This window comes from Monodelphis domestica, chromosome 6 (assembly GCF_027887165.1).
Source record: "Monodelphis domestica isolate mMonDom1 chromosome 6, mMonDom1.pri, whole genome shotgun sequence".
In the NCBI taxonomy this organism is placed as follows: domain Eukaryota; kingdom Metazoa; phylum Chordata; class Mammalia; order Didelphimorphia; family Didelphidae; genus Monodelphis; species Monodelphis domestica.
Window position 1 is genome coordinate 44705889 of NC_077232.1, and position 23189 is coordinate 44729077.

Sequence of the window (23189 nt, forward strand, 5' to 3'; positions counted from 1 at the left end):
TGCAGATTGAACAAAGTAATTTTTTACTTTCTTAATTTTTCTTGCTTTTTGTAACTAATATGCATTATTTCACATGTACAATTTTAGCATATTGCTTGCTCTCTCAAAGGATGGGGGCAGGACTGGAGGGAGAGAACCCAGAACTAAAAACAAATTAGAATAATAATAAAAATAAATAACAATGTTATTAAAAAAACAAAAAGGCAGTAAGAGATATGATACTGGATATCATTAGTAGCATGGAGTTGGTAATTATGTCTATGGGAGCTCATAAGATCACCATGTTTGTGGTATAGATGGAGAAGAGGGTTCAGGACTTTAGTAAATACCCTTTTCTTTTCTATTTTTTTAAATAAGCTATACTTTCTGTCTTAGAATTGATACTAAGTATTGGTTCCAAAGCAGAATAGTAAGGTCTAGGCAATTGGATTTAAGTGACTTGCCCAGAGTCACATAACTAAGAAGTGTCTGAGGCCAGGTTTGAACCCAAGACATCCTATCTCCAGGCCTGGCTCTCTATCCACTGAGCCCAATAAATAACCTTTTCTAAAAGCCAATTAAGGTCATTCAATTAATGATAAGCTGTTACCAAACTATTGGGGGCCTAGGAGTGATGGCATTAGAAACCCAGCCCCTTGTGTTTTCCCCTAGAATCCTAAGAGAAGTAGTCTTCAGCTACCAGGTCCAATGGGTGAGTAGGAATGGGAGAAGTGGCCCTAAAATGGATGTTACACTCTTCTAAATTACTTACTCCCCTTCTGTATTCAATGATGCTGCTGGACTGGTCTTCTTGTAGTCCTTCATACATGACCCTCAATTTCCTACCAACATGCCTTTGGGTCCCCCCATGCCTAGAAAGAAATCTCTCCTGCCTCTGAGTTTCCTCCAAAACTCAACACTAACACCTTTCACTACATGAAACTTGTCTTGATGCCCCAACAACAGTGCTCTACCTCATCAAATGGCCTTGTGTTCATTTGCATATATGTTGTATATACTTACGCAAGTATATGCTGTCTCTTCTGGCAGGATCTAAGCTCCTTGAAAGCAGAGACAATTAAATTTTTGTTTTTGTGTCCCAAGCATCTAGCATCATGCCTAAAATATAGTGAGCACTTTTAATAGGTGCTTGTTGGTTGATCTTAAGATTTAATTGAAGTTCCTAATAGATTCTAAGAAAATTGAAAAGATAAAGTACAAGTAAAAAATAATGTGACTAGGAAAATAAAGACAAAGTCAAATGAATAAATATTTATTAAATATCTACTACATATTAGGAATCTAAAAACAAAAACAAAATTATCCCTACCTTCAAGCTGTTTGCATTCTATTTAAGTTCATATTCCACATTTGGAACACAAGTTTGGTTGATGATGACAAGGGAGAAATCCAAAGAGCTCTCAGAAAATTTGAAGAGGAATCACAGGGCAATCACAATCACAAGAGGTCTCAAGGAGGAAATGGCCTTGGAGTTGAATCTTGAAGGATGAGAAGAATTCTGAAAAGTAGAAACAAGGAAGGAATATATTCTAGGTATGAGAAACAGAAAGTCATCAATGAATTAAGATTATTTTTTAAGACTAGGAAAGTGAGCATTTTTCCTTTCCAAACATGGAAACCAATTTACCATCAACAATCTGTCAATATAATGATGTAATATAACACAAATGGTATTTTGCAAAATTGAAGTAATACAGAAATGTTTACTATTATTATCAGTTATCAATTGATTTTTCCACTTTTCGGTGGCTTATTTGGACATCCTGTAGACACAGTATAGAATCAGCAGTAGAAATAGATGTCACTGAACATAGAATGTGCCTGGTCATGGGGTTTCAGAAGATGTAGTCTCATGTTGAATTATTTACGCTGGAAATCAAATGGTCCCACAGAGAGAGAAGCAGCACTGAGTCATTTTTCCCTTCTATGAGCTCCAAGGGCACTTGTCTGTACCACACAGTTGGATACTTAATTATGTCCTGCCACTTATTGCTCTCTAATTGTTTCTTGCATACTAGTCTTCTCTGCTTAACAGGACTTTTGACCTCCTTGATGGTATTTTCAAAGATCCTTTCCAACAATAAGATTCTGTTTATATTTACCCCATATTTACTAACAGTACTTAGCTCAGCACCAGAGTTTTAAAAGTCAGAGAACTCAAGAGATAGAAGGAACCTTAGAACATAGAACATAGAAAGAGAACTTAGAATACAATCAGAAAGCATCTGAGACCATGAAATATAAAGTGTCAGAGCCAGGAGGGACCTCAGAACAATATCTGCTACATCCTAGGAATTTATTAAATGTTTGTTGAAATAAGAGAGGACAGAATCATCCTGCCAACCTCCTCATTATTACAAAAGAAGAAACTAAGTTCCCAGAGCACTGAAATGTCTTGTTCAAGTCAAATACACAACAAAGACAGATCTGTAATTTAAGTTCAGATTCTTCTGGATTTAAATTCAATGTTTTTTCTCTACATGTTGCCAAAAAACAGAATTGTTCTGTAATAGGAAAAATTTGATCAATCATTTCTATAACCACATAGACACATTTTTCATTGTTTCCTTGGCAACATACATCCAATATGGATGAAAAAGAAGAGTTCGAGACCAGGGTGAGAATAATGACCATATTTAAGTATATTGATTAAGTATGCCATGGAAGAGGGATTAGACATATTTTGCTTTTTCCAAGGCTCATAACTAGGAACAATGGACAGAAGATATAAAAAGGGATGTTTTGGCCCAATATAAAGAAATGCTTTCCAAATGCCTTGGAAGGGAGTGCTTCCCTGGCCCTAGAGATTTCAAGCAAAGGATTAATTGACCACTTGCTAGTGTGCAGATCGAAAATGTGCCACACCTGAACTACCTTCCCAGCATCCTTTTAAGTTATATCCTCGTTTTACCTATAGAGGCTTGGGAGATAAATTTGGCTGAGACCCACACTGCAGGGCTCTTTTAGGGGGGGAAACTTGTGCTTTTTTGGAAAGTGCTGCAGGTGTGAGTCTCTGGCTCTCTTTGCTCTGCTCACTTGACTGAAAGAATCCTTTTCCTTTTCCTTCTCTTTTAATTATTATTACAATCCTATATATTTTAAATACTAGGAGTATTTATTCATTTTTACTTCCCTAGCCCTAGATACATTAAGCAAAGGATTAATGACCGCTTGCTAGAGATGTTTAGAGAGAACTCTTATTCAGAAATTTATGGACTAGATAATATCCAAGAACCCTTCTTATTCTGAATTTCTATTATTTTTGGGCATCTGATCATTCCAGGCAGTAGGGAAATACTTTAAATATATCAGCACTTTTTTTTTTGAAGGCTGCCTTTTTTTTTAAACAACACAACTTAATGTTAGCATTATTAATGAAGGTCAGCAGACATGTTTCCTCGCTGAAAATGTCCAAAGCTATGGCCTCACCAGCACCATCCCTCTATAATCCAAGGGTGATATTTTGTAGTTGGTTAACTTTTCTCAAGCTTTAAAAAGTACCAAGAGGCTTTAATCACAGGATGCTGGACAGATTATGGGCAGTGATAGAGATAATTGCCAAGGACAAATAAATGAAACTTCCAATCTCCAACCAAGTTGGCATCATCTTTGGGTCAGGAGGGAAGATTTAAGAATCCTTTGTCTGAGAGTAAACGTATAATGATAGTTTTGACTTTGGGAACTTGACAGCTCCCAGATTCAGGATCAAAATCATTTTAAAGGGATAATCCAGGAAGGTTTGCATTTCCATAAAAGGAGTAGAACTATTCTTCAGGCTTGCAGAAAATTTAGCATCAAAGGCAAATGAAAACAACTTACCCATAATTATTTCTGGGATACACAGTAGGGGGTAAGAACATTCAACCCGAATAGCTTATGTTGGTTGGTACAGCCTGTTAAGATCCACCATAGACCTCTCTGTTGCCCTCTCTCTGAAATTCATTTTTAGTTCTTCAGAGACTATCGTTTTTCGTGTCTCACCAGCATTCAAAAATACTGGTGGATTATAAGAAAGTTTGGGACTTGTTTTCATGGGAGGTTTAAAATCAGTTAGCCAAATTAGCCAAAGGCAGCCCAGCCTGCTCTCTTCAACCTGTTCAGCTCTGTCCATCTGTACTGTCTGTCTCATACACACATGCTCATTGACTAGATCTATTAAATAGTTCTTAATGTTTTCGGGATTCACAGACCCTTTGAAAGTCTGGCAAAGTCTATGTAGTCCTTGGTTTTAGTTGGGTATGGTCAAGCAAAGCTAGAATCCCTGCTCCTGGGGAAGTAGAGGCTGGTGGCTCACTTGTGCTCAGGGGTTTTGAGTTGCTGGAAGGTCAAAGCCCATGAGGCGTCTATATGGAATCAAATATCAATATGGAGAGGCCCTGTAAGCAAGGGGCCACCAGGCTGCCTAGTCAAGGTTAAATGGCTCTGGTTAGAACCTAAGTGGCTCAAAACTTCTATGCTGATCAGTAGTGGAATTGAGCCCATAAATGGCTCTGCTGCATGTCTAGCCCGGGCAAGACAGGGAGACTCTATTTCTTTTTTTTTTTTTAATTTTAAACATTATTTTATTTGGTCATTTCCAAACATTATTCACTGGAAACAAAGATCATTTTCTTTTCCTCCCTGCCCCTCCTCCCACCACCTTTCCCTCTCCCATAGCCGACGCACGATTCCACTGGTTATCACATGTGTTCTTGATTCGAACCCATTTCCATGTTGTTGGTATTTGCACTAGAGTGTTCATTTAGAGTCTCTCCTCTGTCATGTCCCCTCCACCCCTGTAGTCAAGCAGTTGCTTTTCATCGGTATTTTTACTCCCACAGTTTATCCTCTGCTTGTGGATAGTGTTTTTTAGATCCCTGCAGATTGTTCATGGAAATTGCATTGCCACTAATGGAGAAGTCCATCACCTTCGATTGTACCACAATGTATCAGTCTCTGTGTACGATGTTTTCCTGGTTCTGCTCCTTTCGCTCTGCATCACTTCCTGGAGGTTGTTCCAGTCTCCATGGAATTCCTCTACTTTATTATTCCTTTTAGCACAATAGTATTCCATCACCAACATATACCACAATTTGTTCAGCCATTCCCCAATTGATGGGCATCCCCTCGTTTTCCAATTTTTGGCCACCACAAAGAGTGCAGCTATGAATATTTGAGACTCTATTTCAAAATAAAAAAGTTTCTCAAAAATGAAATAAAATACATGATATTATAAAAAAAGAAGTTCATAAAATTACTTTTAAAAATCATGGAACAAAAGTTAAGAACCCATGTTTATTTCTTGGTTATACATGTCACCATCTGGATAAAAATGAACATTGCAAAGACAGAAATATTTAACAACCAGGCTCTCTGGGCAGGAGGAATGTATGTATAATAAACTTTGAAGTTCAATATGTATTATTAACACTTTCTCCATCACTTTCTTAAGTCTAGAAAATCAGCCAGGCAATAAATCAAACCCTGAATTGTCTTGTCTGCAAATTTCAGAAGTGTAAATGTTCATGCTGAAAATTTAACCATCAGCACTCTGAAGGCTGCAGAAACAGACTCCAGAACACCCCCAGATGTACAAAGTGCTATAGAAGTTTAGAAGAGGGAGAAAGATCAATTCATGATAAATCACAGGGAATGTCTTTTAACATGAGGCTTTATTTGGTGAATGTTGCTGAATTTGCCTCCCAAATGTGAGATTCCAGAGGTTGATTTAGGCTCTGTCCTGGAGACTATGGCATTACTTGATAGAGCAACCAATGATCTGAATCCAATTTTCCCCTTACTTCCAGAGCACTAAGATAGATCAGAGATGTAGGATTGTATTTGATTTAGGAGGAGCATATAGCCCACTTAAGGTAGAACCAATGTGTTCAGGTAATCAGAAAAAAACCTAACTAGGATGGACCACATCCTGATGGGAGGGAAAATGGGTTTAGAGAATCATAGATTGGGAGCTGGAAAGGACTTTAAAGTCCTTTGAGTCTAGCTGCCTTTTTTAACAGATGAGGAAACTGTGGCACATGGAAGTAACAGCTGGGTACAGCTAATGTGTCCAAGGTCATATTTGAACCCTAGTCTTCCTGCCTCCACGTCCATTGACAACCTATCTCTTCGTACCTTTCCAGCCTTCATAGACTTTACTACCTGCTCCATACTGTGAATCTTGAAATTTCTCAGACTTGTGAATGTTAAAAATTTCCCCATTGGGGAATTCTCCATTGGAACAATTCCCTACTGGGAACATTACCCATTTGGACAGTAAGAACTCTACTTGGATCAGAAATGGGAGGACCTCTACTCCACCCATACTTAGGACTGCTTTAGGGGAGAAAACTCCTTGCTAAACAATGAAAGTACTTAAACCCATACTTATAATGAGGCAAAAAGTTCTTTAAGCCATGCCTATTTTTTAGAATTAATACAATGGGGTGCTAGGTACCTATTAAAGGTCAGGCAACTTGTAAACTTGCCAGGACAAAAAGGTGAAAAACTTACTAAAGGGATTAGTCGACTCAGCTGTGAATTCAGAATGGGCTGTCCTTTGGAAAAAGTCGACTGTGATTGGTAGATGGAAGAACTTAGGGGAGGTGACATAGGAGAAAACCCCCTATATAAGAAAAAATGATCTCTTGAGAAGGGGGGCTGGAGAGACAGTTGCTGCTCCCAATAACAGTACCTTTCAAAGTAGCAAAGAACTTAAAATGAAATGGGTTCCCACCAGTTGTGGAATGACTGGACAAAGCATAGTATATGAATTAATGAAATATTGTTGTGCAGGAAGAAATGATTTTTTAAAAAAAAGAGGAAATGTGGGAGTGACTTAGTCACTCCTAGATATGTTGTAAAAGAGTTTTCCATTACTATAGATGAAACCTATATTCTAGAAGTAATAAGTTTGGTCCCAGCAGGTGTCAAGTATCAGTGGCTCTGCTAGATTATGAAAGGAAGGTCCCTTAAATATTCACCCCATTTTTAGCCTACTTAAAAATCAATAACCTTCCACACTTCTACTATGTAAGGAAATACTGCTTGACAGAAAACTAACTGAGGCTTGATGTAAGGTGATTTCCCACTTTAGAAAACAGAAAGAGAAATATCTTCAACATTGGGAATTTCTAATTTTACCAGGTGAGCAAAAACCACAAGGTTTCTAGGGACCTAATATGTCACTCAGTTGTCAAGAACCTTGAGCAGGGGAATGGAGTTACACCTGGATGGAATATCTATCTAGTTGACTACCTGCTGTTATATGTAATAAGGGACTAGTCAATGAGGGCTTAATCCTTAGATTTAGTTCTATATTTCTACTTGGACTCATTTGAACATGCAAGGGCCTGGTGAACTTACTTGAAGATATGCATAACAGAGGGAGAGGTCCTTCCTTTTCACCCTGTCTTTGGAATATACCCAAGTATCCTCTATTTCCTGTTGGCACTCTGTACAGTAATTTTAAAACTTTGGTTGGCCCCTGAACCAGAAATGAATGTACCTAGAAAAATTTGCAGGAGACAATCTCTCTTCTCTGGAGACTTTTGAGGGAAAAGGATTGCTATGAGCCATTTATCAGTAAATAAATATTTGTTAAGAACCTACATGTGGGAGCAACTCAGTGACTCAGAAGATAAAGAACCAGGAATGGAGATGGGACATTCAAATCTGGCTTCACAAAAATTAGGTTTAGATCAATATCTCACACCCTATATTAAGATAAGGTCAAAATGGGTATATGATTTAAATATAAAAAGTGCTATTATAAGTAAATTGGGGGAACATAGGATTGTCTACCTGTCAGGTCTATGGAGAGGGAAGAATTTATGACCAAAGAAGAGATAGCAAATTTCTCTGATAAAAGTGTCATTTCTCAAATATATAAAGACCTATGTAAATCTATAGGAACCCAAATCATTCCTCAATTGGTTTTTTTTTTTCCCAAAGGATTTGAATTGGCAGTTTTCAGAGGAAGAAATCAAAGATATCAATATTCATATGAAAAAATATTCTAAATGCCTCTTCATTAAAAATGCAAATTAAAACAGCTCTGAGGTACCACCTCACATCTATAAGATTGGCCAATGCAAAAGTAAAGGATAATGATAAATGTTAGAGGGGATGTGGCAAAGTTGGGACACTAATGCATTGCTGCTAGAGCTGTGAACTTATCCAACCATTCTGGAGGACAATTTGGAACTATGCTCCCAGGGCTATAAAAGAATGCATACCTTTTGATCCAGCCATACCACTACTGGGTCTGTATCCCAAAGAGATAAAAAAAATGGGAAAAGGCCTTTTTATACAAAAAAATATTTATAGCTGCTCTTTTTGTGCTGTCAAAGAATTGGAAGCTAAAGGGATTTCCCCCCAATTAGGGAATGACTCAACAAATTGTGGTATATGATGCTGATGAAATACTATAGTGCTATAAGGAATGATGAACAAGATGATTTTGGAAACAGTTGAAAAGACTTATGTGAACTGATGTAGAGTGAAATAAGCAGAACTAGAAGAACATTATACCCAGTAACTACAATATTGTGGAATGATCAAATGTGATATTCTTTGATACTACCAACAATACAATGGTACAGGACAATTCTGAAGAATTGTGAAAAAGAATGCTATCCACCTCCAGAGAAATAATTGTTGGAGTTAAAATGCAGATGAAAACATATGATTTATTACTTGTTTATTTGTGTATGTGTTTGGAGGATTTGGTTCTATAAGATTATTTGCTTACAAAAATGAATAATATAGAAATATGTTTTTTGTGATAATACATGCATAACATGGTTATTACAGTGAGGAGGAGGGAAGGGAAGAAGGGAGAGAGACAATTTATGTGGAAATTTGTAATTAAAATTTTAAAATTTAAAAATAAGTAAAAAATTTTAAAATATCAAATCTGGCCTCAGACACTTCATACCTGTGTGACCAAGATATTCAACATGAAGATAATACCCACTGTAGTTTTGCCTTAGAGATTTTATGCCTACGTTCGTATAATTCAATCAAAAGAATCTTGCTATCCCTTAAACACACTTTAGCAGATGGTGATGCTAGGAGGATATCATCAACAAAATGTACTATTTTACTCTCCTTGAATGTTATTGTTTTAAGGTCTCTGTTCAAAATCTGTGAGAATTGGCTTGGCCTACTGCTGAATCCCTGTGGAAGATGAGTCCACATCTATGAGTTTTCTCCCATGTAAAAGCAATCCTCGTGAATCGGTATTAAAAAAAAAATGCTGAGCATAAATCTACCACAGTGAAAGATCTTGCTTGACTTGGGATGGAAGAGATTATAGTAGTTGGACTTGGTACTATAGGATGTGTCTTTATTATGTGATTGTTTACAGCTCTCAGATCTTGAATGAATCTGTAGATGATTTTGCCATTTTGATCTAGTTTTGGCTTTTTTATAGGAAGTATAGGTGTATTATACTTTGAGAAGTACAGTATTATGATCCTTTCTTGAATTCGGGACTCAATGATAGGTCTGATACCTTCTATTGCTTCTTTACTCGAGGGATATTGAGGAACACAAGGAATTGGTCCTTCCTTGGTTCTCACTCTTACTGGAGTAGCTGATTTCAATAGACCTACATCTGTGGAAAACTTTGACCATGAATCTTCTGGGATATCCTCAGGAATAGGACAGATGGAATCCAACTCATTCTCTATACTAACTGAATCTAAGAAGAGCAATGAAAAAGCTTTCAGAGATTCTTCTGGGAGTTGTAATGATATATCCCCAGTTTCAGTACATTGAATCATTGCTCATAATTTACACAGTAAATCCCTACCAAGAAGGTTCATGGGCCAGACTGGCATACAAAGAAATGCATGCTCCACAGATAAAGGACCTAAAATTATCATTTTAGATTGTAATTTTGCTACTCTCTCTGGTTTTTCAGTAGCTCCAATCACTTCCATAGTACCACAGCTTTACAATCTTTAGGAAGACTTTGCAAAATTGATTTACTGACTCCAGTATCCACCAAACAATTGTATATCTGATCCCCTAAATATATATAGGGGTTCAAATATAGGGTTCAATGCTGTTTGGAGGTTGGAAGGTTTCAAGAACTGGTGCAAGCACAGTAACATCAGTACAAAGTTCAGTCATTTTCTGTCCATCCAAGGTTACATCTGCTTGAATTACATGACTTTCCCAGGATTTTGTATCATCAGCTTTTATATTACTCTCATTGGTCCTTATATTCTCCATCTTAGTATCATTGTTCTCATTTACTATTTCATTATTATTATTCAATTTATATTCTTCAGTAATTTCTCCTATTTTACATTTATTATGATTTTCTATTAAATTTATATTATAATGTTCTTTCTCTGAACAATTATTTACACTAATTATATTATCTTTCAAATTAATTAATTCATTTGTATCACCATCTACCTTATTTTTATTACACTTACTTTTATTTATCCTCAACTCATTTTCATTTATTACATACTCATTATTTCCTGATTCATTTTCATATGGACTTAGGGTAAACCTTCATAAGCTACAAGCCCCCTTACTCTGGTCACCTTTTGCTACCTGGCTATACTTTGGTCTAGCCACAGAATTTACCCATTATTGCATTGTTGCAAGATCTGGTGCTTGTTGGCCCTGGCAGCAGGAATTTTGGCATTGATTGAAACCTCTATTCTGGTAGTAGTGTTGTTACTCCATCTATTATCATTCCAGTTGTTAGTATTGTACTGCCTATTGTATCCTCCATTCCTATTCATCTGCCTTCTGAATTGGTTTCTGAATCTGCAATCATTGTACAAATTTCCAATCCTGTCACAAAGGAAACATTTCCTAGCACCTGATCTTCTTTCACTAGGCCTATAGTGATTATTGTTATTTCTTGGCTGTACAGATCTCAAAGAAGTTACTGCCTTTACTTCCTTAATCTCTCTTTCCTTTGCCTTTAATTCAGCTTCCTTCAACATTCTTTTTAAAACCTCTATGATGGAGTCTCTTTCATCATTTTTCTTCTCAGGGTCATTGGTCAAATGTGTGGCTTTTCTCCTTAATTCCTCCAAATCTAACTCTTCCCAATCTGGGTAATTGGATTTAAAGAAATGCCTAACCTTGGGCACAGCATTCTTGACAAAATTATGCTTGATGTGGGCAATGGTGCCTTCATTGAGTGCATCCATTCCCAGGAGGGTTTCAGCTGCTTTGGTTTTCCTCTCAAGGAAAACTGCAGGTGCTTCTGATACTTTTTGTTTAGTGGCCTCAAACTTGGACCATGCATAAGGTCATTTTGTATATCATCCCATTGCCTCCAATATGGAATCCCTGGCTTCAATAAGCTCTTTATATACCCCATCATCAGCTGTGTCAAGTTTACAATTTTCTGGCCACAATTGCAAAAGAGGGTCTGATCTAGTCTCCTCTATAAACTTATTCCTCTCTCTCCCTTTGTGAGTACTTCCTTCATAAGGAGGGCAAAATCAGTGAAATCTGAGTCTTAGAGTTCTATGGCCCATCGCATCTCCTTAATAATCTTTTTAGGTTCATCGCTAAAATTTGGGGTTCTTCTCTTTAGGTCCTCTGGGGAAAATCTCTTATGGGTTCTTTGTGTATTCATTCTTTGTTACTATTTGTAGATATCTAAGGGCACATAGATTGACCTTTCCTGTTGCCTCTTCTTGTTCTAGTCTGCGTAATGGTTTATTATTGTTGATATTATTATTATTGTTATTATTATTGTCATCATTGTTGTTATTATTATTGTCAGCATTGTTTCCAAACCCCTGGTTTATATTTCAGTTGTTTATATAATGTTCCATATTGTCAAGTTGGTATCTCATATGGATTTCCATGACCTTTAACTCAGAATCCTTAGTGAACCATGTGATTATTACCTTTAGCCATTTCCCCAAAGCAAACACAGGTGTTCAGGACTTATACAGGACAAAACAACAGATCACACTTGGGGGAACATGAGCAAAAACATAGATCAGCTTGACTTCCATGACTGATTTCATCCAATGGAACTCCAATATCAGGTGACATATATTTGGGAAACCAATAAATATAACATAAGGGATGTAAAACATGTACTCCCACGTGAACAATAAAATGTGCCTAACATGTCTGAGGATATATTTACATCAACCGGTAATGTAGAATTTAATAATAGTATAGGTGGTATTACACTGTACAAAAACATACAATATATAAGATGTTACAAATTACACAAAATTACAAAAAAAAAATTTTCAAAATGGCCACTCCAAGATGGCCACCCCAAGATGGTCAAAGTCCAAAAGGAAAGATAATTCCTCCCAGTCAAGTAGATGAATCTTCCTTATACTCTCCAGACCAGCTGACCTATAGTCTAGCTGAAATAGTCCCTCCCCACAGATGTCTTCCAAGGACCAGTGGTATCTTTTATAGTTGAAATTGTAACTTCTAGTCACACTTACTTCTGCTCCAGCAGGAAAAAACTGTTGTTCAGTTGGGACAAACCTCCTCCAACCTCCTTGCTTGGAATCTTGACCCAGGTCAATCAAAATGCAGTCTTTTCTCTTCCTTAATACAGACCCTAGGCAAGTCACTTAACCCCAGCCCTTCCTACTCTCTGTCTTGGAATAGATACTTGCTAGCAATTCTAAGACACAAGATAAAGGTTTAAAAAAAAAAAAACTTCTATGTGCCATGCATTGTGCTAAATTCTAGGATAACAAAGAAAGTGAAAAAATATCATTTCTGCTCTCAAGGAGCTCCCAAGTAGGGGAGGGGAAGGTTGCCCTTTCTTTCACTCTGACACCATGTGTCCCTAAACACATGGTACCTGCTGTCTAAGTTTCCATTTTACTGCTCTTTTCCAATCTTGGGAAATAATTGGTAGAAATCAGGCCTCCCAACTCCAAATCCATTATTCTTTCCACTACACCAAATAGTTAACTAATTTGTGTTTACTATTTTGAAAAATATAAATTTTGGAGGTCACTTGCCTTCTCTGTGGTTGAACTACATGATCATTAAAAACCAATAACGATGGTTTCGCAAAAAGCATTTGGAAATATCTGGAAGCCCTGGTGAATTCAGGTATGTTTCCCTATGCAAATAATTACTAGGATTTGATTATATCAATCTTCCCCTACACCAAATCCTATTTTTAGTAAGGACCATAGCCAATTGGAATTGCTTGCATCTCTTCATTATTTCATTATTTTTCTTTCAAGCGCCTTCAGGCTTCATTAGAAAGAAATCGGTGCTTTGAAGAGTTATTCTACCCAACATTAACTTAGTGGATTAGAAACCATTAATAAAAAGTCTAATAGAATGAGGGAAAGGAAGGCCATGGAAATTATAATCCAAGTCACATCACTGGTATTGGCAAAGCCACTGCATGGTGAGAAATATTCATTAGCTACCCAACCCTCCTCAAAGGCAGATGCCTTTTTAGTAACCAAAGAATTTGTACCCTTGGAGAAGGTAAATTGCAGACCATTTCCAACTCAGGTAATTGCATTCTGTGCTGGTTTGAATCTCTTTCCAAGATTTCTATTCTATCTGTCCTGTTGGGAAGCTCAGCCTTATGCCTTTAGACACTCAGCTATACCAGGATGTCTGCCCCCTTCCCCTTCTTTTCACTTCTCTTGTGCAGAATCCATAACCTTAACCCTCAGCAGGTCTGGGTTCAAAGATTAGGATTTGATTTTTGCACTTCTATGCATGGGGCCCAGATCAGTGTATCTGGTCCTGTGGTTTCTACTTCAGTGTTATCATGGTTTATTACCTGTCCATCAGAGGTTCAAGCCTGGTTGACTTTTAATTTTTTTTTGAAGCTTAATGTTGAGAAAACTAAATTGCTTTTGATTGATCCTGCCAGACTCCAGGATGCATGTACATCTCTTACTGAATCATTCAGTGGGTTCAATTAGGCCAGCAATGTAGTGCACTCCATCAGGAAAATATGGAGCTATTCCTTGAAGACAGTATCAGTGCTGCCTATCAGTGATGGCTCAACCTCCTCTGAGAGCATCACTTAGTCATAAAATGGGGAAACACTGCCATGGCAAGGTTGGTCACAAAACTATGGGTTTTCAGAGTTGGAAGGGACCTCAGCAACCAATTAAATCCAAAAGACAGTTATCTCTAAAATATACCCAAGCAGAGGTCATCCAGTCTTTGCCTGAAGCCCTCCAAAGAAGGGTGAACCTATAATTACCAGGAAGTTTGCATGACAGCAAGCCTGAATTTCACAATTTCTGGATTCTGCTCCTGATTCATTCATTGTTCTTGATTCTGTCCTCTTTTAGGGACTTGATTCTGCCCTCTTCCAGGGGTTTGAACAGAGTCAATCGAACTATTTTTTCATACAACAGCCCTTCCAATACTTGAAGACAAGTGTTATGCCCTTCCCTTAGTCTTCCTTTTTCAGGCTGAACATCCCTGGTTTCTTCAATCATCTCTTACTATGAACTCAAGACTCATCTTGGCTGCCTTCTTCTGAATGCTTTCCATTTTCCTTGTCCTTCCTAAAATGGGATGCAAACACATGAGGTCTGATCAGGGCTAAGTACTGTGCTGATGAAAAAAATTTTCATTTTTTGACCCCCATAAAAGAAAGTGATTAAATATATGTTAAGTGGTGTTCTCTTTATTTCATGTTAAGTCAAGGAAGAGATATTTGGAAGCCTAGAGAGATCTGATTCAGGCTCAAATACGATTGTATTTTCATTGATGACTCTTCTCACTCTGTGATTCAACATTATCTCTTTTTAAGTTGTTCAGGATTTAGCAATAGTCATAAGGATATTGGGTAGAATAACTATTCACACTCAGAGACAATGCTTTCTGATTCTGCTAGTCCCCAGCTCACTGTTTACTGATCCGATAAATCATAACTTTAAAAGTCTAATGGCATACAATGTCAGTTCTAGTGTTAGGAATAAAGCTTTCTTAGGTTACACATACCATAACTGTTCTCCTTGGAGTGCTGCTAATTTCACGCTTTTCCTTATGTAAGCCTTTAATAATAATAGCAAATGACTTTTACAACATACTTTAAGGTTCCCAAACTGCACACATTTTATTTGATGTTCACAATAGCAACAGCAGATCTTCCAGGATTCTACTTGGCCCCTTGAGGTTCCCTTCCTCACAGTGTACCTTCTGTCCTTTCATGAGAAAGCTACTACCATAATACTATCTAAGGAAGGGATCCAAAATAAAATTTCCCAGGATGAAAGAGTAAATTCATGTTGGTTAGCTAACAGTAAATTAATCCATCTTGCAAATGCTTTTTATTCATTTTGCTCTGCCTTTTAATTAAAACCCAAAATGTTTGGCTTATAGAAAAAGAAGTGCTGATCTAACGAAAGGATGTTTATTAACTGAATCTAGAATCTAGAGAGAAACTCTAGTGCAAGAAAAACGGTTGAAAACATGAGAATTCATCTATTTAATCCTTTTATAATAAATGCTACAGGGAAGCTAGGAGGCTCAGTGGAGGGAATACCAAACCTGGGGTCAGGAAGATTCACTTTCTTGTGTTCAAATCTGGTCTCAGACTCTAACTAGCTGTGTGACCCTGGGTAAATCACTTAACAAATCCAAAATCAAGATAGTACCTGCCTTCAAAGAGTTTATAAAGAGAAAATCAACACATATAGGGGAGTGGCAGTCAGAGAGGGGCACTTTAGTTCAGAAAGTCACAGACATAGTGAGTGCTTCATCTTGGGGGCAGTTAGGTGGCTCAGTGAATAGTCAGGTCTGGAAACAAGAGGTCCTCAGTTCAAATTTGGCCTCAAACACTTTCTAACTGTGTGACCCTGGGCAAATCACTTAACCTTAATTGCTTAGTCCTTACCACTCTCTTGCCTTGGAACTAATATTTAATATTGAATTTAAGATGGGAATAAATTTTTTTTAATATGTTGTCTATTTGAATAAGAGTTCAAGTTCCTTCTTTCTATATCTCAAAGAGGACCAAAAGGGATTAGGTTAGCACATCCTGTCCAGGAACAATGGCAGAATTAATTTAATCATGTTTCATAGTAAAATGTTTCTCCAGGTCAAGATCTCTGATGTGGGTGAGGATGATAGTGAAATGCATGTGCAAGCAATGGCCAAAGAAGTAATGAAGTGTTGCTGAAGCTTTCCTGAAATGGTGTTCTGGATGAGCAGTCACCAGTAGAAAGAGTGGAACTACCCAAGTTGGAAGTTCTTCTAAATTAAAAGTTCTCAAACTTTTTGATCTCAGGATCCCTTTGCATTTCTAAAAATTACTGAGGGTCTCCTTGAAATCTTAGAAAGTATTGAGGACCTCAAAGCGCTTCTGTTTATGTAGGCCATGTCTATTTCTATTGATTATATTAGAAATGAAAACTAATTTTTAATTATTATATATATATTATATAAATAAAAAATAATTTTAAAGCAGTATTAATTTATTTTAATTAATAATTTATAATCATTTATAAATTAATTATTAAATTAATTTATGAATTAATTATTAAAGTGTGTTTATCATTACATTTTATTGATTTATTATTGAAAATAATTTATTAAAATTAATTTATAAATTAATAATCTAATTACATATTAACATAAATAGCATTTTATGCAAATCTCTTTTAACATCTGACTTAATAGAAGCAACTGGATTCTTGAATCTGCAATTGCATTCAATTTATCACAATATGTTATTTTGGTTGAACTATTTGAAGAAAATCTAACCTCAATATAGTTGGAAAAGGGCACTTAAGTATTTAATATTGTTAATGATAATGATTTTGATCTTGTAGACTCTCTTAAAGGGTCTCAGAGATCCCCAGACATCTGCGAGATGTCAAGCGTGTTAACTGTCTGTCTGTCAACATCATTGCAAACAGGTTCAAAATTCAGTTTCCGTTCCTGGCTTTCCCAATCTGTTTTTATTTGTTTGTTTTTGTTCATTATGATGCAGATTAGATACAGAGATAGATAGAGACATAGCTCTCGTATGTATTCAAATGTGTACTATATATAAATTTATAGTGTGTATACATCTGTATGTAGATCTATATATTTAGTATTTTATATGTGTGTGGATGTTTGTGGATGTGTGGTTACTGCTGCGTTACAACCAAAAGTTCCTCTGTATGCTGTCAGATTCTCCCAAACCAAAGGTGCACACAGGGAAAAAATGTTTAAAAAGTTCCTGCCACATGTACAGAGAGACCAGTTTGATGTTTTTCTTTGGTGATTTTACTACCCTCTAAAATAAATTGCACATTATTTTTATAACCCAGAAGACTCTGAATAAATTTGTGGCGTTCTCTTCCCTGGACTTGGGTCTAGAAAGACCAATCTACAACCATAGTTTAAGAAATGAGGCTTTATAGGCTAGTCCATAAACTGTTCTTTAAAACAAAAATGGGCATTATTAGTCATGCGAATTATTAGTGTTTAAAAGACTCCAGAGGAGATGGCATTTCTTTTCCTCTGCATAGTACTTCATTCTACAGAAAAGGAAAAGAAAAGTGTATTTAAGAATATTTCCAAAAAAAAGGGCAGCTAAGTGGCTCAGTGGGTTGAGAGTCAGGCCTAGAGAGGGGCTGAGTTCAAATTTGACCTCAGACATTTCCTAGCTGTTGTACCCTTAACCTCCATTGCCTAACACTTATATACAATATTAATTCTAAGATGGAAGATATGTGTTTTTTTTAATTGCTTCCAGAAATATAAAATCAAGGCACTCTGAGTCTCTAGAATTTGGGGAGTATATAATTCTTGGTAATGATAGAGTAGCTTCAACTTTGTATTGTCTCGGGGACATAACACATATAACCTAAGGATAGAGAATTCAGGGCCTTACAGTAAATCCTTTTTAAAAATTCCACAGAGGGGACCAGTAGGTGGTTCAATATATTGAGCCAGGCCAGAGACAGAAGATCCTGGGTTCAAATTTAACCTCAGACACTTCCTAGCTGTATGACCCTGGGTAAGTCACAATCCCCATTGCCTAGCCCTAACCACTCTTTTCCTTGGAACCAATATACATTATTGATTCTAAAACAGAAGATAAGGGTTTTTTAAAATTCCATCAGAATTAAAGAGAAACCCTTATTCCTACCTCTGAATTAATGAGCAACTTTATTGGCAGATGCACATGTCAAAACAATTAGGGATTCCCTCTTCCATCTAACCAGACCAACTAAATAAACCTTGAAGACCTACTCTGTCGTAATAATTCAACCTCCATTTACTATTGCTGCTGTCTCTCCCTGATTGAGGTCAGGAGTCATATGTCTCTTTCTCTTGTGTGCCTCTTTTTGTATGTAGATCACCAGAAAAGAAGTCTCAAGTTCAAGGAACTCAACAGATATGCATCCACTAAAAATCATAACTTGTGTCAACTTTGAATAGTTAGCCAGAGGATATAATCAGTTGAAAGCAAAAGCATTGAAGAAACTAGCATGTCAAGAAAGTGGCAATATGACATTGTCCCATCAACCTGAAATACATTTTCCCACAAATCTTCCACCAGCAGTGAGAAGAATGGGCACATGTAGAAATCCTATGAGGTTGATGTATAAAAAAGTACAGAGGGCAAGAAGTACCTAAATAATAAATTTAGGAAGGAAGGAAGGAAGGAAGGAAGGAAGGAAGGAAGGAAGGAAGGAAGGAAGGAAGGAAGGAAGGAAGGAAGGAAGGAAGGAAGGAAGGAAGGAAGGGAGGAAGGGAGGGAGGGAGGGAGGAAGGAAGGAAGGAAGGAAGGAAGGGAGGAAGGAAGGAAGGAAGGAAGGAAGGAAGGAAGGAAGGAAGGAAGGAAGGAAGGAAGGAAGGAAGGAAGGAAGGAAGGAAGGAAGGAAGGAAGGAAGGAAGGAAGGAAGGAAGGAAGGAAGGAAGGAAGGAAATTTGTGAGACAGATGTGTATGGGTGTAAGATGCAACTCAGAATTCTGATGATGCAGATAACAAAATCTTCTGGGGATCTAACAATGTTCTCTCTCACAGCATCAGCTCTCTGTAGAGCATCAACCCTCTACTTCATTCCAGATTTGACAGTAGTTTCTGTTGCTCCCCACTGCTCTCCCTGCTATCAGCTTCTAAGATTCATCACTTTAGTAACTTATCTCTTCTACTTGTTAAGCTATAGTGGCTCGAAAACTTCTCCCTGAAAAGGATGACCTGAATGCTCATAGTGATGAACAAACAAAAACCAAGAAGTGTACGCCTAAACTAAGATTATTTCTACCTAGAAGCCATTGAATTCAGCTTCTTCATTTTACAAGTGAGAAAACTGAGACTCAGGGAGATTAAATAACATTGACTAGATGACCTCTGAGATCCCTTCCAGCTCTGGATCAATAACCCTGTGATGCTATTCTCCTATAATCCCTCTAACGATTTAAATAGGAGTGATAAAGAATTTTTAACCCTAAATCAGAGAGTGCTATGGGACATTAGAATTTGAATTATCCCCAGACCCAGGCAGTTAAAATAATAAAATTAATCTTAGCTTGGGCTAATTGTGCATGGCTTCTATCTCCACTGGACACCTCAAATTTAGTATGTGCAAAGCTGCACTCAACTTAAAAAATAATGAAAAACCAAAATTTGCCCTTTCACATGACTTCTCTGTTTACAGTATTACCACTACCTCCTCTATGAAACCCAATTTAGAAGCCATCCCCAATCATCTTTGGCTCTTCCCTCTCCTTCACCACCCAGATCCAATCATTTGCCAAATTCTAGTGAGACATCCCTTGTTTAGGCCCTCATTACTTCCAACCTGAACGATTTCAGTGATCTCCTTGCCGCTAGTCTTTTTTTTCTCTCCAATACATGCAGAGTTCCTCTCTCAGCTCTTTAATTTACCTTGTTGGCTGGGACTTTTGCAAATCTGTATCTATACAGATTTCCTCTGTGCCAATATGATAATTAAGCTAACAATATCTCACCTCTCCATAGCATCTGAACGTTTATAAAGTTTACTTTCCTTATAATCCTGTGAGGGGAAAAATGCACCTATTATTATCCCAATTTTGTTCCAGAGAAAATGGAGGTTCAGAAAAGTTAAGTAATTTGTCCATTGTCTCTCAGCTAGCTTCGGAGCCCAACACTAACAATTACACCACTGGTGCCAGTGACAATTATGGGTTCCGTATATAGGTATGCAAAAAAGCCAGAAGTTGGAAGCAGCAGGTTACATCAAAAAGAACGCTGGATTTGAATCCCTAGAACTGCTTCCAAGCCCAACTCTGCTGCTTACTGCCCAGGGGTCTTTGGATGGAGTTCCTTAATCTCTCTGGAGCTCAATTTCCTAATATTGAAAATGTACATGCTAATCACTCTTTAAAGAATATGGAAGGGGCAGCTAGGTATTGTATTGAGAGTGTAGCTAGGCAGTGTATTGAGAGCCAGGCCTAGAGACAGGAGGTCCTGGGTTCAAATTTGACCTCAGACACTTCCTAGCTGTGTGACCCTGGGCAAGTCACTTAACCCCCATTGCCTAACCTTTACCACTCTTCTGCCTTGGAACTAATACATAGTATTGATTCCAAGACAGAGGGTAAGGGTATATATTTTTTTTAATAAAGAGTGTGCAATATTGCTGATACCCTTAGATGTGATTGACAGGTTTATTAGTTTTTCCAAAGCACTTTTTTGGCCATCTTTCTTTTTTTTTAATCTTCATTACAAAGGATGGCTTGCTCAGTAGGGGACAGGAGTGTTATATTTGGAAAACAAAGTGATGTGAAAACAAAAATATAGCCACAAAAATAGGATTATAAAGTAAACTCTTGTATGATCTCTAAGATCCCTTCCAGCTCTAATTCTATGCTTCTTGAACACTATCAGTGACAAGGAGCTCACTACCAAGGAACTGACTGTCGGACAGCTCATTGTTAGAAGCCTTCCTAATTTCGCTCTCAGATGTATAAATGCAAGAAATTTCATTACGATACGAGCGAATTATTTAGATCCCAATGTAAGTAAATTCAGGAAAGAGATGGGAGCCCTATATTGCACTGACAGCAGACTGAAAGATGTCAGAGTACAAACTGCCCTTGTGAACACTTTCCTAAATGAGAGACGAGAGTGCAGTGGGTTTCCAGTTGGGACCTAGGGTCTTCACCACTCACATAACCTTACTGTTCCTCACCAAACAACTGACACTGATTTTGCCCTCAGGTTTTTCCCTGACCTATCAATGGGATTGTAACTCCAGCCATCTGGAAGCATCCACCAAACCAGAATGGGAATCCTCCTTTAATCAGGATGGATGTCCCCCAGGAGCCCGAATCCTGATTACCCAATGCAAATGCACATTCTGGTGACTGAAGACATCAAGCATGGAGGAGTTAGCAAGCTCAGGGGGGATCCAGGAGATTTGAGGAATTGAGCACACCAACACAAAACACTGACTATTTCTTTGGAATGAATGAAAAATAAGTTATTGAGTGCTTACTAATGTGCTAAGCTCGGGTGAGAAAAGAGAAAAAGCGAGACAGTCCTTGCTCTCAAGGAACTCACACTTATAAAAGAAAGTTCAGCTTGGGAGTGAAAGGAAATGATTGGAAGCTCCAAGGGTTCAATGGCTCTTATGATGGTGAGGCTGGAGGACCTTTCATCATATGATAGTGCCTGAGTGTGTGTGTTGGGGTGGGGGTGGGAGGTGGTAGACATAGAAACCAAACAGATGGTATGATCTGAGTTTGCAAACAATAAAGCTCATTAGTATTTCACCTCAACTCTATGAGGCATACTTTACTATCTTTTTTAAAAAGAGATTTCAGGAAATTGAGGCTCAGAAGAGTTGTAGACTTGCCTCTGGTAACACAATCAGTAGTATCAAAGGTGAGATTTGAACCCAGGTCTTTCTAACCACATTTTGGACCAGACCTGCCATGTTGATGTAGGCAACTTCTGGTAAGGAAATTATCTGCAAAAATTCAGACCAGGGATTGCTCTGCAACTAATACATTGAAATGCTTGGGGGCAGCTCCATGGAGAAGTAGAGAAAGCATTGGACCTGGATTCAGGAAGACCTCAGACACTTAATAGCATTTATTAATTTTATTTTTATTAATTATACCATATAATCTGTTATAATTAATAATGACAAATAAATAATATATAAAATACAATTAATTTTATAAAAATATATTAATAGCATTTAACTCTCAAGATTGTTGTGAGTCAAAGGAAATTATATTCATATATTCATAAACTGCTTTGCAAACCTTGAAGTGGTATAAAAATGATAGTTATTATAATCAAGTGACTTGCCTAGGGCCACATAGCTAATGTGTGTCTGGAGGTGGAATATGAACACTGTACTTCCCTATTCCAAGGCTGCCTCTCTGCCTCTCAAGAGAAGCCAGCTGCATTATAATGAACAAAAACAAATAAATAAAAACTGATTGGGAAAGCCAAGGAACAGAAACTGAATTTTGAACCTGTTTGCTTGATGCTGGTATTGAAAAAAAAAAAAAAGATTGAACATCTTCCATATAATTATCTACCCTATAAGTCTTAGATGTTCAATTTCCAATTCACATTGGCCATTCTCATTTGGATGCTTCTCCTGTGATCTGAAACTCTATCAGTGTAAAGAGTATTATCAATACTGCATTGGTCCCAAATGAACTAAAGGAGGGGGAATGACATTTGTCTCTCTGTAATCCCTGCACTGAATACAGGATTCAGGGCTCCTCCAGGGAAGGCACAAGATGCCCAGAGAGGCTTAATACTGCAGCTAGAGCCCTGGTTCAGCTGTCAAACATAAAAGTAATATAGGCAAGAAGCGGTGAAATAAAAAACAAGCTCTTTATTGTCCAGAAATCAGGGGAGAACCGAAAAAAAGGTCCATTTTAACTTGATCAAACACTTCTGGCCACCTATCCTGAGCTCCCAGAATTCTGAACTCTCAACCCACCTATCTAAAGTAACCTCAGACAGGGCACTGGAGCAGTGAATGAATTAAACCTGTATGATACTAAATAAGTCTTCTCCCCTCTCTGAACCTCAATTTCTTCATCTGTAAAATGAAAAGATGAGATTAGATGACTTTTAAAGTCCCTTCTAGATCTAAAAATATAATCTGATCATCCCTTATGCTCTTTAAAGCCTGGATCTAGTCTTAGATCAAAGAATAAATTTCAGGGCATTTCTGGGCAACTCCTTAGTCCTTTATATTGCCATGCTTCCAGTTCTTTGGCTGCAAAATGGATC

The 23189-nt window shown here is 37.4% G+C and overlaps 1 long non-coding RNA gene across 1 annotated transcript in view; it reads right to left on the minus strand.

Moving 5' to 3' along the window:
* The window catches only part of LOC103092936 (uncharacterized), a 56074-nt gene that overhangs the window by 11430 nt on the left and 21455 nt on the right, over window positions 1–23189 (minus strand). Inside the window, exons 2-3 of the long non-coding RNA XR_008912760.1 lie at window positions 1310–1498; window positions 1003–1162 (exon numbers count right to left, since the gene is read on the minus strand). This is a non-coding gene — a long non-coding RNA (uncharacterized LOC103092936). The remainder of the gene's footprint in view (window positions 1–1002; window positions 1163–1309; window positions 1499–23189) is intronic.